We start from the raw sequence: 13,370 nt of genomic DNA, 5'->3' as shown, positions 1-13,370 counted from the left end.
CACATAGCTCTTGATGCAACTCTGGTGCAGCATCTCTCTTTCTCTGACATCAGGAAGGAACAGAAAAAAATTCTGAGAGGGTTTTAAGTCCTATTTCTTCTCAAACCAGGACCTGAAGAAAGGATTACCTACCCTCATCTGTTGGTTTTTTGTGAAAAGCTGATCATGGACACTCATGTTAATAAGGTTTTAAATTTCTTATTCTATGAAGCAGGGAAGGAGAAGTTTTGAACTGTGTAATCACTGGGTCAGTCTGGCTAAGATTTGGGAAATTCCTGTAGTATATTTGAGATAAAGAACAAGAACAAGTTAGTTGTTGTCATGATGACCAACCACTAAACCCATATTTGTTAAGTTAGATTTCCTCTTTAAGATGGTGTGTTTTAAAAAAAGGAAGCTAGAAGTCCAAGGAGGTAGTCAGCTTCCTCACATTAAAAATATAGGAAACCTCCAAGGGCTCCAATACTTAGGAAATGTACATTGCCTGAGTTGGTGGGCAAAGAAAATGTTCAAGTAGACTGGTGACCTGACCTGTTAATGCTCTCAGTGTTTAAACATATGACCAAATGGCACAACATACAGATGTACCTGAAAGGCACCAATTATGCCCCATTAATTTTCCTGAGGGTAAGTTGATTTCTCATACATGCTAAATGGCTCAGCAAAATAGCTGCTGAAAATGCCATTCTTCTGCAGAATTCCTTTGTGGCAAGGTTTCCTGTACAGGCCTGGGAAGTCTGAGCTAAAAAGCCAGTTCTCTGTTTTCTTGCCTTTAGCTGTGTGTAAGCATAACACAGTGTTGTGGCTTGTACTCCTACAGATTACACATGCTGAAAATTCTTTTGTTGTTTTACAATATATGGGAGAGCGGAACTGAATTTTAATTTCTTGGCTAGTTCTACTTGTGGATTTAAAAGGGATGGATTCTTCTCTTGAGCTGCAGAGTAACTTCAGTGATCTAACAATCACTTCTGATGTTTTGTAAGCTGAAAGTTTGACCCATGGAACTGAGATCTCATTGTGATTCACCTCTTTATGCTGTGTGGGTGTTCTAGCAGAGGAATGGCATTTCAATAGTACACTGTTAAACAGCATGAAACTAGAGCTTCTTTAGACAGGGAAACTTGCATGGACAAAGTCACGTTTGGAATAACTGCTTTTAAAAAACAGGAGTGCCATTAATCTGGCAAGCAATAAATGTGCTATGAAGCCATTTCTCATTACCCTTTTAAAACATGATAGAGAGAATGGTAGGCAAAAGAGTTGTGAATATGCTGCTATAGAATTTCACACCTTGAACTTGTAGAACTGTGACCAGATGGGTGGTCTGAAGGGCAAACCAATGTCTTCATGGTTTCCTCAACGTGCTGTCAGTGATTTAAAACTTCTGTCATTTTCTAAGTGAAATCCAAATTCAGAAATTCTTCCTGGTAGCTACTCTTCCTAAATTGGCGATAATTCCTTCCTCTAGGTTCTGAAGAGATAGGATGTCAACATTTTGGCCAGCCAAGGTCATGAACTCCTTCGTGCATTTTTGTTCATATCCATTTGGCATTCTTCCCTAGCAAGGGGTACAAGTAAACAGACCTAATACAAAGAGGCATGAGTGGGTTCTAAAACTGTAAGGTCCTGGAGTTCTTGCACCTGGAGGGCGGCTTAGCGTTCAAAGAGGTAGTAGTGGTTGCAGCAGAGCTGAAAGCACTTTCCTTTTAGCAATAAAGTTTATTGTTGTGGCTACTAGAACTGCTGTGCCAATGATAGCACATGCTGTTGTTATCAGCCATTCAGTTGTGTCTGGCTCTTGGTGATCCCATGGCACAGCTGTCACCACGATCCCTGATCCTGCACCATCTCCTCAACTGTGCAATGTTCTGGCCGTGTCTAACCACCGTGTTCTTTGTTAGCCTGGTTTCCTTTTACCACTGACCAATCCTAGCATAATTGCTTTCTCCATTGAGTTGGATCACATTGTATGGCCAAATTAAGTGAGCTGGAATTTCATGATTTTTCCTACTGGTCATAGATCAGGCTTTATGCACTGTAGAATTCCCTAGTTTATGACTTTTGCTGGAACCCACAGGAATCTTCTCCAACACCAGAGTTAAACTGAATCGATTCTGATTTGTTTTTATCTTCCAACTTTCACAGCCATAGCTGGCTATTGGAATTACAATAGCTCTAACTAATCCAACATTTGGTAGTCAGGTTTATGTCCTTGCTTTTACATGTTCAGTTCAAGCTCATCATTGCTGAGTGAACCAGAGCAATTTGAAGTTTATTTCCATACTGCAATCGCCACTCACATTGATTTGTGATCCAAGAAAAATGAATTCTTGGATGCATTCAGTCTCTTCACCATCAATTGTTATTGTGACATGTCTGTTTTTTACAGTGGTCATTATTTTTTCTTTTTAGTGTTTAAGAAAAGGCCAAATTTCTTACTTACTTCATGGACCTTTGTAATCAGCTGTTCTAGGCCTTCCTTAGGTCCATTCCGCACAACTTAAATGTAGCCAAAGTCTTAGCTTTTATAAACTCTGTTAATTTAACGTTCCGCATGACGTCGTAAACAAACTGCAAAACTCCCGCCAAACTCCAGCAACAATTGGAATTTTATAGCGCTTAGGGGGAAATCCAGAAAAGTGGATTCCCCCTCAAAAAACTGCTACACTTCTGAGCAGAAGCCGCAACACATCAGCGAAAGACATGTGCATTCTCAAAATAGCGGTAGAAAGAACGTCCCTCCCTAGCACTTGCCTCCAAGCTTCCAGAGACGTGATCGCCATTTTTCCTCCCTTAAACCGGCAAAAGAAACGAATAAGCGAGGCTTCTCCGGCTGAAGTCCCTCCACAAGCAATTCAGAAGTGCTTAATAGTCAGACAAAGCTCCCTTCTGCAATTGTCTTTGAAGTTTCCGAGCACAATACAGCCCCCTGTTCGACACTGCCCGTAATTTCAGCCAGAAATTGCACCCATCGGGGCGGGGGGGATTTTTTTTTTACTTGAAGATCGTGTAAATGATTAAGCACCAGTTCCTACGCCAGTGAAAAAGGTCTTGAGACATCGAATGAACAAATACTCATTGCTACTGGTATTTTCGGGTTAAAAAAAACAGTTTTTAAAGGGAAAGGGGCTTTTCGGGAGCATGGAAACAACAGTTCATTGGCTATTCTGTTTGCTTGACAGCCAGGGGCGGGAAGAAGCGTGGAAAAATATTGCTTCCTTTGTTGCGATTCCGGTGAGACCGGAAACCTGTGAGGAATGAGTAGACCACTACTGGGACTTCAATATTCTGCTAGAATTGAAGGTGTGCAGAATGACGAAATTCCACTATTAAATATAGCATTTCTGCATACTGCAAACATTTAGCAACATTGGTCATTGTACGGAATGGCCACTGCAGGAGGGTAGTGTCATCAGCATACCCAAGATTATTTATATTCCTTTCTCCAATCTTAATTCCAGTGTTTGATTTTTTGAGTTCAATCGCTCTCATAATGATCTCAGCATACAATTTAAACAGGAAGGGGAAAAGAATATAACCTTGGCACACTCCTTTCTCTATTTTTAACCAGTCAGTGTCACCAAAATGATGTACATACAGTGGCTTCTTGGTTTGCGTTGAGCGACAACATTAGTTTGATCAAATGCAATTGCACCTTCAAATTTTGTAGGGCTTTTCACAATTTGTTGTGTTCCACACAATTAAAAGCTTTCTCGTAAATAAAACAAATGTAGACATCCTTCTGATATTCCCATAATTCTCCCAAAATCCAGCACAGGTTTGCTACGTAGCACATGTAGAGATACTTATTCCTGGCTGTCTTTAAGAGGTTTGGAGAGACTGTCTTTGAAGGCCAGCATTGGGTTAATTCCCCAGCCGCTAAACTCATATGTGAAATAGTGAATTGAATGCATGTAATTCTGCCAGGATCTTGTACATGTGCCTCCTGAAAATGAGAGTGTTGGAGGTAAGTTCGGAGAAGGAACTGAGTTCTAAAAGTCTGAGAATGTATGCCACCAGCATCTGTAGGCCCTTTTCTCCTATATTTATTATGGCAGACGTCTTTTCTACCATTGCAGAATTTTGGATAGCCGTCCATCTCACACATTGCTATGTTGCCCTCTCAATGGGTGTTCTCTCCTAGATGCGCAAAACTGGGTGGGATATTGGGAAATGCTATTTTAGCCTTTTTGCTTATATTAATTTGAATAAACTGTTTTAAAGTTCATATCACTTAGCAGTTTATAAATGTAAGTAAACAAACCTTTGATCCTGGTGTCTGATTACGAGCCTTTCTAAAGATTAGTGGCTCTGTGTATCTTAGTCTTCTGTTTTAGAAATTATACTTGGATTTCCTGTATGATCCATGGTACCTGTAACTTGATTTGGAGCCTTCAGTTGTTTGGGGGAGGTTTAACTTGCAGCAGACTATGGAGAGAATTTTGCTCAGTCTTCTCCTGCTTTGCACTAAGGCTTTGAGAATGATCACCACCAGTTTTCAGCCAGGGCTCTACATACAGAATCATGGAATCCTAGAGTTGCAAGGTGCCTCCAGGGTCATCTAGTCCAACCCTCTGCACAGCTCATAAATCAAAATCCTGTATTGAGGTAATCCTAGCAAGAAAAGTGAATTCTGCAATCAGGTGAGCATTAAATGTGTCTCCCCCCCCCCTTTTTTTTTTTGCTAGGGGAAAATAGTACAGTGTTTAGTATCTTTTTGATAAAATAGACATGGTATCTTGAATATCTGGTTACAAAGATCCAGTCAGAGCACAGTAAAAGTAAATGGATCTGTACATGAGAGACCACATCACTGATTTCCCAGAAACATTCTATGTGGACCCAAGCAGGCCTATGGCTGCTTCTAATCCAGTGAAACTAATATCTCCCTATCTGACACTCACTGTGGTAGCTGCTTCTACCAGAGTGTCAGTCTCCAAATTCTGTGTTGTATTTGTAATGTATGTAGACAGAACAGTGCTAACAGAGATACTATGCAAAACATGGCTTGAGAAACCTACCAATAAATATTCAGAATAACTAACTCTTATGGACCGATCTGTGGGCTTCGTTAAGGGCCAATCAAGGTTCTTGGCTGGCCATCCAAAAGTGTATATATGTTGGGGTTTGTCCCCTTGTTTCTTGTTTGGTATTGTTAGAGCTGAGAGTTGTTGCTTTTAATAAAGAGAGCTGTTTTCGAAGAACTACGGTGTCTGTCTTCATCGAACCTACAGACTTAACAGTATACTCAAGGCAAGGGAAAAGATGTCATTTAAAGAAATGAGTTCCCATCATCTAGCTCCTATTGAGGAGCTAAATAAACAATCAGCTTGGCAAATGATGGTCTCCCATGACTTAAAACAGCAGACCAATCAAATTGGGATATGCTTATATACTAATAGTCAAGCTGGCTAAATCTGAGGATACTTAAATCAAATGATTGGAGCTGTGAATGTACTGGTTTTGCAGAAAAATGTGAGGGAAAAGAACCCGGTGATAAAAGGAGTATCTGTAGATGTAAGCAAGGGATTCCCTCAGTGGCTGTTGCTAGGCAACTATGGTATTCCAGACTTGGTTCTGTCAATAAAATGCATGGGGTGGGACAGGGTCTTTCCAGGGCCTATTTTGGCATTTGAGAGAGAACTCATTGGTAGCAGGCCTAGCTAAATTAGCCAGCTCCAGGCTGGGAAATTCCTGGAAATTTTGAGGTGGTGTCTGAGGAGGGTGATGTTTGAGAAGAGGCCTCAGCTGAATATAGTGCCCTAGAGTCTACCCTCCAAAGTAGCCAATTCCTCCAAGGGACTGATTTTTGTCGTCTGGAGTTCAGTTGTAATTATGGGATATCTCCAGGTCCCACCTGGAGGTTGTCAACCCTAGGCCCAGAATAAACCTCAAGGTGACTTGATACCACCAGATTTGCATGACTTACCGATCCCTGGCTGCTTGCTACTATTCAACTGTAGGCACCCTATGAGAGCCAGTGTAGCAGTTAGTTTCAGAGTAAGTTCTGGGAGACTCAGGTTCAATCCTCACCTTGCTGTAGAAGCTCAGTGAGTGATTATGGACCAGTCACATATATTCATCCAAACTTACCTCACAGGGTTGTTGTGTGGACAAGGAGGAGAAGAGAATATGAGCTGATATGGTCCTCACTGCAGAGAAAGGTGAGGTGACCACCAGGAATCTGAGGGTGATGATGCCTCCCTATAACAGGCATTTTTCCATCGATGCCAGGCTAAGATACTAGTGCCCTGCCTGGCCCCAGATTACTTAGCCACATCATCCATGCAACAGTCAACTACAGACTGAACTTCTGTACCTACTCCGTAAATTACAGCTAGTCCAAATCACAGCTGCCAGAGTCCTCACGAGAACACCATGGAGGGCTCATATACGTCCTGTGTTTAGGCAGCTGCATTGGCTCTTAGTAGAGTTCCAGATTAGGTTCAAGGTGCTGGTTTTGACCTTTAAGGCCATTTGTGGTCTGGACCATGTGTAGCTGAGGGACTGCGTCTCTGAATATATACCTCCAAGAGTATTACACTCAGTCAATTCCAACAGGCTGTTGGTCTCTGACCCACGAGATATATGCCTGGTTTCAACCAGGGCCAGGGCCTTTTTGGTCCTGGCCCCTACTTGGTCGAGTGAGCTCCTAGAGAAGATATGGATCCTGTTGGAGCTTACCCAGTTCTGCAGGGCCTGAAAAATGGAGCAGGCATTTGGTTAAGGCTGGGCTGCCAGTAACATCTATGAACACCCTGTGGGCGCCTCTGCTGTGGGCTTCTCCCCTCCTCTTCCTCCCCACCAGCCATGCTCTAGAGCCCGGGCCGCTTCCTCTCTCCCTCTCTCCAGACTCTGCCAACTGCCAGGTTGGAGAGGGAGAAGTAAACTGGTGCCGGATCCAAATAAAATAGTCCCATTAAAAATGCGCCAGGCCAGCCCTCAGAGCAGCAGAACCTCCCTGACACAGAACAGCACTGCGGGCTGTCATAGGGCATTTTTGCTGTTTTTAAGAGGGTGTTGTTGTATTATAATGGAGCATTAAAAATACTCCAGACTGCCCTACAATGCAGCAGAGCCTCCTTGACCCAGAGCAGTGGTGTGGGTTACAGTCAGGCATTTTTGCTTTTTTAAAGAATCTGTTGTTGTGTTATTAGGCAAGAACATTTTCTTAAATATGAAAGAAATGTCCCACCCCAAACCGCTGTGGAGTGGTGTGGGGCATTGCCCCCATTTTCTCTGTTCAAATGACTCCTTAAAACGGCAGTGGCTCTGTTTGGCAGCAGAAGCCAATGGAATGATGCTGGGGGAGGGGGTTGGAAGGATGGGGACAGCCCGCCAGGATGGCCCGAGTTTTCCCAACCACATGGCCCAGGCTCTACACATGCCTGGTTCTACCCCACAGCCAAAAAGGGGACACTGATTTCCCCATGTTCCCTTGATGCGGGGCAACTGAGGGTCTGAGCTGTGCTAGCCCTGGGACTGCCCCAGACTGGCGCTGATGGGCAGGAAGCGGGAATTAGCCCTGCAACCCGATGAGTACTGCGTTGTGTCAAATTTCTCGTGTGGTAACAGTCCTTGCGGTTTTCCACTTGTTCAACGTAATTCCATTTTTTCAAGAAAGGAGTAGAGCCAAAGAAAGGTAAGGTATTGTCACTCCCCGCCCCATCCCCAAAGCAATGACTGTGAATGTAGCCCAGCTTGGCCTCTTTGTTGTTATGAGGTCAAGGATTTTTAATGTATGTTTTGATTTTTACTCTGCCCTTTCTAAAAAACACTCATTAAAAAATGAATTCTGAGGATGCTAATTTATAAAATTCAATTTCCGGGTCATTCTCCTGGGAAATACAGTTCTATGGATATTTATTTCACACCGTAGAGGAAGTTTGCCTACTCTGAAAAAAACAATATGGTGTATTCCCCAACTTGATCATGCATGCCTCTCTACTTGCATGCCCATGATCTGTGTTAATCTCTAGATTGGCCTTCTAAGGGACTAGGGTATTCCATTTGTTGTAAAAAGAGGCATTTGATAACCGTTTAAGTTTTTTAAAAAAACATTTCAAATAGAGGCAACTGTCTTACCATATACCTCTCCTTTTACAGATTTAAAATTCTGAATGTATCTATACTTAAAACGTATTTTCTACATACAAGGCAGGGGGATGTACTGTGATATGTTGGATGGACAAGCAGTTTTTTGAGGCTATCAACAAGTGACACAGAAACTAGATAATTTTTGATGCAGAATGCCATTCCCCAAGCTTGCACGAGCAATACTTATTAAAATAAAAAGATTGTATTAAAGTAATAAATATATAGAGGAATTAATTAGCTTTTCTTTGGTTAGATTGCATTGTTTCTCTGACACTATCACTATTAATATGAGTATTTCTCAAATTTACAAAATTTTAACTGCTTAAACCAAGATTTATGCTGCTGCTTGTTACTTCCTGTCTGCAACTATATAAAAACTAGATTACAAGGAAGCAGGCTTGTATTACTCTCCAGGATTACGCTCAAATATGTCTACTTTTGTATCAGCAATTTACAGGAGAAAGAAATGGTGATCATGCAAAAACCTTCAGATTTCAAGCCTTTCTCTGTCTACCACCAAGCTTTCTCCTTATCTCTTGCTGTGCCTTTGTGGCACTGGAATCAGTCAGTTGTATGTTTGACTCTTTGTGTTGGTGATGCGGCACAGGGTTTTGATCTCAGCCTCCCTGTTCTGAAGCTAGGTCTTCTACCATTTTTAGGAGGATTGGCTGATTTTTAAATCCAGATGATTTGCTTCTAAAATATTTTGAATCCTGGGATTTGAACAAGTAAGTATATTATTTAATGGCTGTAACAAAATTAAATAACAAGGAGATATTTATTTTTTTGCTTCCCATTTGTTTTTCAAAAGTTGCAAGAAGTTGTAAGCCTGCAGTCCTTTTCATAGCTCTTCTTAATCAATTTACTATACTGCTCCTTTGTTCCTGTGTCAAGGCTTGGTTGGCAGCTGACTGAGTCACAAGAATGATTTCATTCTCCTGTGTGAAGTTTCTTTGAATCAGGATGTTAGACAATAAACCTGTTTTGAATGGAGACTTTCAGATCTGTTTGAGAGGATGGGGAGGTATTTTTAACACTAAGAATTTCAAAAAGTTAGTTTTCTAAATCCTGTCTGGTCTACATGTAGCATAAATGTAGCAATCTTTTGAAGTCTGTTTGCAATAATAGTTGTTAACATCTGAGCATCTACATTCATAAAACAAATATGTCAAAACTTTGCACATTGAGTATGGCCTTTGCGAGTTTTCAGAATCACTGTGGTGCAGGAATCATATAACAAGAAGCTAGATGAAAAAAAATCTCATTATACAATGGATTTTGGAAATAAGAAATATGAAAAAAAATTATACCATTCAATAGGTTTTATACCATTCAATACCATTCAATTGTTGCAGGAGATTTCATCATTATTCGTTTTCATTACCACTGTCTTTATTTCATCAGTGCATAACAGTTCAGCAAAAATCTGTTGCTGAGTAATATCTCAAAATGGGAAATCAAGGTGAGAGAACAACATTTCCTAATCTTTTCATGAAAATTCTTCGCCTTCACTGTCCAATTCAGAATAAAACTTATGAAACTGTGAATTTCAGTAGAGGCAGTATGTGAGAAGCACAGAGTTCCTTTGGATAACTCTGCCATCTTAGCCAGAAGTCCAGTTTTCAGATTCATAACAACTATCTGTACTTTTTTGCCCCCAAAGGAGATGATTTTACTGGACAAAGCGAAGGAACGAAATACCAGTGGCTATAGCTGATCTATTGAGAGGATCTAGAAGTAGACATAGAAGTTGGCTGTGGTTTGGAAAAATGAAACATTGCCTGAGGGAACTGTTGGCTAATGTTGCTTTGTGACATCTTTGCCCTCTCTGCTTTCAGCTGCTATTGAGTTAGATAGAACTTCCCTCCTGGGAACAAAGCATTTTTCCAAAGTGAACCTTTTGGAGAAGTGGCTTGAGCAACAGCTCTTCTCAGGATAGCTGCCTTTGCTATTTAAAGCACCTCTCTCTTTCCCCTGTCCCTTCAAACCATCAAGAATGAAATAACCTCACCAGTACAGGAGCCATAAGAAGCTTATGCCAGGCAAGGAGGTACGTGGGTATCAACTGGTACAAAATACTATAAGGAAGTGATGTCTTTCATCTTCTGCTTAGAGCTCCCCCTCCCCACAACAGACATTTCTCAGAAGAGAGATAAGATGCATTCACCCTGATATAAAGTAAAGTAAAAATGTGTGGTAGTTTAGTGCTGGAAGCAGCTTTATAAGCTATCTGTTCTAACACCCAATCAATAAAGTAAATTTAAAACTAGAGCAGCTCCAACAGCTGACTGTCCAGTTTGTATTTGAAGCCCTCCTGAGAACATAACAGCCGTCATGATAGATCATGTGGGGGCCCATCTAGCTCAGCACAACAGACAACTAGGCCAACAGGGCATAGAAGCCAAAGGCTGCCTCCCCATGCTGTCTTCTAGCACCGATATTCACAGAACTGTGGCTTCTGGATATTGAGGCCCCTCCTGGTTGCAGATAGTAGCCACTGGTGGATTTGTCCTCTGAATTTCTCTTACCACCTCCCCTTTTAAAACTATCTTTGCTCCTTCCCATCACTATGGGCCATTCCACACCGTTAAATGTAGTGAAATGCTGACCTTTGGTAGTCGTTATATTCTGGCTGCTCCACCAGGCGTCGCCAACAACCAGCATCCAAGCAGCAAACTACTCACTACATCCTCCATTTTAAAGCACTCGTTGGGAAATCACATAAAGTAGATTCCCCAACCTATGTAGCACTATCTAGTGGAGAGCAACCAGCAGCCCACCATCCAAAGAAATGTATGGAGGTGAAGAAGTGCTACCTCCAACTCCAATGTCCCACCCTTGCACCCGCCTCTCTCTCCCTTCTTCCAGGGGATAGGAAGTGCATTTTAAAAATTATGAACAGCCTAGAGCAATAAGTAGGCAGACAAGTGTGCAGGCTATGCCAGAAATAATTTTCTCCCAAAGTTGTGACACAAAGAATACCTCTCTAAAGTCCCCCCCCCCAAAATGAGGATTTAGATTTTTTTTTAAGTATCAAGACTCATGATTCCGTAAGTGGTGGCATTCAAAAAGTACTATGCATTTATGATTAGATGCATAGGCATTTAAACAAAGAAGTAATGAATTAAAAAAAAATAGACATTGCGGACCCTTTAAACATTGAGAAAGAGGATTGGTTGCCAGGATCGATTGACAGCTGGAAGAGAGTTGCATGTAAAGCGCATTGCTCTCTTCCGCCATTTCCAGCAGGCGATCTGGAATGTAAGAAGCACGAAAAGGCAGCAGATGAAAGCGACACAGCCAGAAGGTGAGGAATGGCCAGAGGCACAATAATTTTTAGCACTACTCCATTCCACTTGCATAACACTATTTTTTTCCTATCTGTGGAAATGCCCATTGGTGGCATGAATTCTACAATTTAAATGTTCAACGTATAAAGTATTTTCTTTTGTCCATCCTCCATTGAGGGAAATCTTGCTTCTCCCTTAGGTAAGCACTTCCATGCATTCACATTAGTTTCTAAAATGCCAGTGGAATACTGGAATCAATACTTTTTGAATATCTAGCCTTAGTTTTTACTGCCCACAGAAGGTGTGCTTAGTACATATATTAGTTGTACTGAAAATAAGAAGACCCTTATGACCAAGGCTGTTGACAACCTATGCTTTAAACATCCAGATTTAGATAATTTAGATCAATAAAACTGTTACAGTCAAAAGATGCCAGCCATTGACATGAAAATAGTCCGATTTTGTATCAGCTTTGTCAGTATTCATGTTCTGAATCCAGATTCTAAGACACTTAGAATAAGGGGCTGTGGTAAGAGGAGAATTAAAAACAGGTGAGAGGCAGGAGGAAGGTGGAGAATATGCCCCAAAGCCTTAAAGGATGAATAGACAACCTAGGGGAACACAGGAGCACCAAACACTGGAACCTTCTAGGTGAGAACAAGAATATGAAGATGATCAGAAACTGAAATGCTGTGCCAGATATCTGATGCCGGTAGGTTCTGATTAGAAAGTAACTTAATTATTCATTTTGCCAGGGATCTGACAAGAATATTTGGATATTCAGATATCCAAACAGCTGCAGTGGCTCTCCCCTAATTTTCCAGGCCATTTCCATTATGACAGCAACCAACTTTCATTTTACACTCTTAAAAAAAAAGAAAAAGAAAGAAAAAATTATCAACAGCACTGTCAGAGAAGGTGGACTGACCTTGTCTTCTAGTGCAGAACCAAGGGGATTGTGTCTGAAGGCAAATCCTATAGTTGTTACTTTCAGGTTTGCTAATTGATTCCTCCCTCACAATGGAAGCCCAGATCACAAAGGTAGTGTGGCTGGCATTCTACCATCTCCGCCACGCAAAGCTACTAGCGCCCTACCTGGCCCCGGAATACCTAGCCACAGTGATCCATACGACGGTCACCTCTAGACTGGACTTTTGTAACTCGCTCTACACAGGCCTGCCCTTAGCCTTGACCCGGAAACTACAGCTGGTTCAAAATGCAGCGGCCAGGATCCTCACAGCAACACCGTGGAGGTCTCACATCCGGCCCATTCTCCACCAACTGCAGTGGCTGCCAGTTGAATTCCGGATCAGACTAAAGGTTCTGGTAATTACCTTCAAGGCCATACGCAGTCAGTGTACTCGAGGGATTGCCTCCCGGCCTATGCCCCCAAAAGAGCTCTGCGCTCTACCACCACCAACCAGCTAAGGATCCCTGGCACTATAGAAGTCCGCCTGGTCTTGACCAGGGCCAGAGCATTCTCTGTTCTGGCCCCCACCTGGTGGAACAAGCTCCCGGAGGAGATCAGGGCCCTGACGGAGCTTAAACAGTTCCTCAGGGCCTGCAAAAAGGAGCTCTTCTGCCAGGCATTTGGTTGAGACCAGACGTAATCAACAGTGATTGAAGGGCCCCTGCTCCCCCCCTGCCCTCCCCTCAGAATTCCACGAATGCTCTGGACCTGTTTGTATTGTTGCACTGTTGTATTGTTTATACGCCAGTTTGGTGTAGTGGTTAGGAGTGTGGACTTCTAATCTGGCATGCTGGGTTCGATTCTGCGCTCCCCCCACATGCAACCAGCTGGGTGACCTTGGGCTCGCCACGGCACTGATAAAGCTGTTCTGACCGAGCAGTGATATCAGCGCTCTCTCAGCCTCACCCACCCCACAGGGTATCTGTTGTGGGGAGAGGAATGGGAAGGCGACTGTAAGCCGCTTTGAGCCTCCTTCGGGTAGGGAAAAGCGGCATATAAGAACCAACTCT

This window comes from Paroedura picta, chromosome 1, assembly GCF_049243985.1.
Source record: "Paroedura picta isolate Pp20150507F chromosome 1, Ppicta_v3.0, whole genome shotgun sequence".
Taxonomy (NCBI): domain Eukaryota; kingdom Metazoa; phylum Chordata; class Lepidosauria; order Squamata; family Gekkonidae; genus Paroedura; species Paroedura picta.
Note: the sequence above shows the minus strand (reverse complement) of the source record.